Below are 4,861 nucleotides of genomic sequence, written 5' to 3' on the forward strand. Positions count from 1 at the left end.
TTTTTTTTTTCCTTCTCTGTGCTTCAGTTTCTTTCTGTAATATGGGGATGATAACATTTATTTTTGTAGGGCTATTATGAAGATCAAATGAGTTAATGCATAGAAAAATAAGAACAGAGTCTGAAATATGATGCAAACTCAACTTTGTTTATCATCTTCTTTGGTGCTTCCAGGACTCCTCTTCTCCCCAGGAATGCGGGCCTCCAGATGTAGAACCTCCAAGTGCAGGGCAGAGATGGCTCATATTTGCAGAATACCAGGAAGCTTTATCTATGTTTGCACTTATGCTCTTGTCATGAACAGGCCACGTGACATCTTAAGTCTAGGTCACAGGAAATTTGCACGAAAGTTTGTGTAGCTAATAACCTCCCTCCCATTGCATAATCCCCTCCCTGTTTAATCCTTTTCCATCAGTCTAACAACTCATATCCCTTAATAAGCATAAGAGGAATTTTTAGGAAAAATGCGGTCTTTGCCCTGATTAAGAATTATTCACCCTCAGGGGTGTAATTTCTGCATTTCGTGGCATACAGAACCTGTTCACGAGCTCTGAACAATCTACCAGGTAGATCTAGGAGAGTCTAATATCTCTGTACCAGTGCCCAGTATTTCCCAATGCATCTAAGTCACAAGAGGAGTTCATGGTGCATGGCAAACAAACTGTTACGAAGTCTCTATTCTAAAGGGTCGGAGGATGCACTCCTAGGCAGGAGCTGGGGCTCTGAGTTTGAGTACCTAACCCAGCTCACCTTCATCTCAAGTGCACTGATATCTTCTGTAAATATTTCTGACATTGGTACACTTTGTCTTCATATGAAAGTTTTTATATTGCAAATTGAAGTGCAATAAATTCCAAATAGTTCAGCCTGGCATCAGGGAGGGCCACGGCGATCGCAGTGAGGCACAAATATCAGAGCCCAGAGGTGAACACAGTGCTGGCTTCACCACAAGCGCAGGCCGATCCCAGTGGCTGCCTCACTCAGAACACCTGGAAGAAAACAGACCTGACTCTGCTAAGAGAAGGGACACCAAGCGGACTCAAAGTATCTGATCGGCAAGAGAGTCCCCAATCTCTTATGAAAAAGCAGTAAGAAAAAATAAGAACGTCTTAAGAACGCCTACATCTTAAGAATCTCTCCTTATCACTTTTCTTTCCACGTAATCTCAAATATTTTGTCACTGCTCTCTTGTTATAGACAGTGGAGATGCACTTTCTTTTTTCCAATGCCTTAGGCCAAATTTTGCCCGCCTCTCTTTGTATGGCTTATGAACTGAAAATGGCTTTTAAATGAACTTTAAATGGTTGAAACAAATCAAACGAAGCATAATATTTTGTAACACATGAAAATTATATGAAATTCAAATTTCGGTGTCCATAAATAAGATTTTATTGGAATCCAGCCATGCCCATTTATTTATGTATTATTCGTGGTTGCTTTTGCACTACAAATGCAGAGTTGAGTATAGTAGTTCCTCCTTTTCCTTTTCCATGGTTTTCCTTTCTAAGATTTCAGTTACCTGTGGTCAAATATTAAATGGAAGATTCCAGAAACAAACAATGAATAAGTTTTAAGTCTCTCACTGTTCTGAGTAGCATGATCAAATTTCATGCTGGCAATCTTCCTGGGACATGGATCATCCATTTGTCCAGGGTGTCCACGGTGCATATGCTACTCACCTACTAGTTACTTAGTAGCTGTCTAGGTTATGAGATCAATTGTCTCAGTAACCCTTCCTTTACTTACTAATGGCCCCAAAGCACAAGAGTCATGATGTTGGCAGTTCAGATATGCCAAAGAGAAGCTATAAAGTACTTCCTTTAAGTGAAAAGATGAAAGCTCTCAACTTAATAAGGGAAGAAAAAAATTGTATGCTGAGTTTGCTAAGGTCTATGGTAAATACAAATCTAAACATGGAATTGCCTAATGTATGAATTAAACTTCCTCAAAGGTATGTATGTACAGGAAAAAGCGTAGTTCAGCACTATCTGTGGTTTCAGGCATTCACTAGTGGTCTTGGAATGTGTACTTGCAACAAAAACCATACAGCCTGCAAAGCCTAAAATATTTACTATCTGGCCCTTTGCAGAAATAGTTTGCCAACCTTTAGTCTAGGGTGATTGGCAGAGGTTGTTATTGGGTCATAGAGCAAGGGACGGTGCCTTCAAAGAGGCCCGAATCTGAGCAGTGGTTCTCTCTTGTGACTCTCTCTCTGCTAGTTTCTTCTCAAGATCTCTAGTGAGACTCTTGGGGGCTCTCAGGGCCTCCAGAAAGAGACACTTGAAGACCTTTGCAGGCCCTAGCCCCTCCTACTTTACCACATCAAACTTTATTAAATGTATTATAACCCTCAATTACTGTAATATCTGTGCAACTTAAGAGTTGTGTTGGACTGCAGTTCCTGGGTGATGAAACCTTCCATTTTGTAGATATTTAAATTAAAGATGCTCTATTTAGAGGAATGTCTTGGCCTAGAGATTCAGGATTAAGGACTCAGAAACTAGATGCTTAGATTCAAATCCTGGTCCTACCACTTACTAGCAGAGGGACTGACTACTTCGTGCCTCATTTTGCTCAACTGTAGCGTGGAGATGAAAATAATAGCACCTGAGGGAATGCCGAGGAGCAAACGAGTTAGTACAGGAGAAGCTCTCAGAACAGAGCCTAGGACATGGCAAGGGCTAGATAGAGGTCTGCCAAAATTCCATTTTTATTTTGCAGTTCTCTTTTCATAATTTGGAGCCTACACAGTTTTTAAATCGGTTCTTAAGAGCTTTTTAAAATAAGCCCTTAAAAATCCATTAGGCCTCGAGCACTGCGTCTATAGCCTCCAATGGTTTAGACAAGTTGCATCCGTCTTTAGGAAGCAACGATCCCCTCCTATTCTGAGTACGTATTTCCCTTGAGTTTACCTCTCGTTTGGTTCACGTTTATTCACCAGCAGAGAAACAAGATCTAGAAGGCTGAAATTAGGGTTAAACCCTTTGGAGGAAAGAACTGGGAAAGCCACGAGTCCTGTTTTAGTTCTAAACCTTGGCTTGAGACTCCATGAATTCAGCTTAATTCAGCAGAACGTAGTTTTAAAGTAATCATGATTAGGATGTGGTATTCTGTATGTTGTATAGGTTCTGAATCCTGAGTGCTAGTCAGGATGTTAGTATTCAAAATGTTTATTCAAAGAATACATTCATAGTAAAAGAATTCATCTGACCACCATCATCCCTGAATGTAGAAATTCTCTGTATCTCATTAGCTTGAACATCTTAGGCTGGAGACCTGTGTCCTTTGCTAGCCACTCTACCCTCAGACTGGGTTATATGCTCATATCTGTCTGTAGCTGAGGCACTTTGTACTGAAGAGAATTTTGCAAGGATATCCAAAAGCTTAATTGCTGTGTTGCCGTTTCTCTTTTCTGCCTGTTATATTTAGGTAGACTTCAAGCCAACAACAACCCTAGCTGGTGTGATTTTATACCAAACCATTTTTTAAATTCTTATTTTAATTTTTTTCTCCATGTAAATCTGAGTGTTACTATGTAATGAATATTATCTTTGTAAGCAGGTGAGAGACCTCCCTCTACTGGGCAGACACATAACTGCTGCCCACATTTAGAATGAAGAATACTCATTTTTACATTGTATATTGAAAAAGAAAATGATTTATGTCTTTAGGGGGAAAAAAAGGCTTAACAATATAGCTGACCTTGCCCTAAGAGGAATTGTCACCAAATCGCTGCTTTGTTTCTCTGCTTTCCTTTGTCCTTTGTCCAAAATAGACAAAGGAGTTTTGTCATGACCCCTCATGGTAATGACCAAAACCGTTGTCAGCCGTTGTCAGCTTTCTTAATGCAGTGATGTGGAAAACTGATGTAGAGCTGGCAGGCAGGGTCAAAGTGTCCTTAACTTGGTCGTGAAATAGAGAAATTTATTCTAAAGCCAATTTGATTGTAGATTCAGGCTACATGTGGGTTCAGCCCAGATGGGTGCTAAGTTCTGTGGCTTTCTAATGCAGAATAGTCGGAAGAAAAATTCTGTAACCTTTCTATAACTTGTTCTGATGACTTTTCTCTCCCCCCACAACTCTTTTTTCATCATTCTTAACAACTAGGTGTTGTCCAGGCAGATGAAACAGCATGTTCATGGGCTGGGAGATAAGAACAAGCTGCGTATATTGTGACCATTTTCCATTAACTCAGAACAACTAGGATACCAGGATGCAGAAGAGATGATGATGGTGAGGTGAGCTGGGTACAGGCGGAATAGGTCTTTTATGCTGACCTTAGACTTAGTCATGAGACAAAAGGTCACAATCTTAAAAGCCTATGGGGACAGGCAGACTTGAAAGTGACTCCAACAGCTGAGTGGGGATGGGAAAGAAATTGGCCTATTCGAGGGCAATCACAATATTACCAGCCAATGACAGCCATTTGCGATTTTTTTTTTCCAAAATAAATCTGTATTTTAAAAAATTGGTGATTAATTAACCCTCTCCTTCCCTCTTCACACACACAGTTTAGGCTACCTTACGAGAAAAGTTAGTAAGCTATTGAATCAGACAAGTAATGGGGGCCTAGATTAGGATTTGGTCAGTGAAAACTAAGCCATCTCTGCTGTTCTGTTCCTGGAGTCATCACTAACTTGTTAATTCTTCTTATGGTAGATTTTCGGAATGATAAAAGTTGAGTTTCTAGCCTGGCAAAAACTGTTCAGCTTCTTCCTCAATATGCCTTGTCTAACCATAGAAGTAAGTCTAGTGTTTATAACGAACTTCTTTTTTGTCTGAGTGTGGACCAGTGACTATACACACAGTAGGTGCTTAGTTTACACTAAATAAATTAATTAATGCAAGAATGTTTCACTTCT

This window comes from Pteropus vampyrus, unplaced genomic scaffold (genome assembly GCF_000151845.1).
Source record: "Pteropus vampyrus isolate Shadow unplaced genomic scaffold, Pvam_2.0 Scaffold37, whole genome shotgun sequence".
NCBI lineage: Eukaryota > Metazoa > Chordata > Mammalia > Chiroptera > Pteropodidae > Pteropus > Pteropus vampyrus.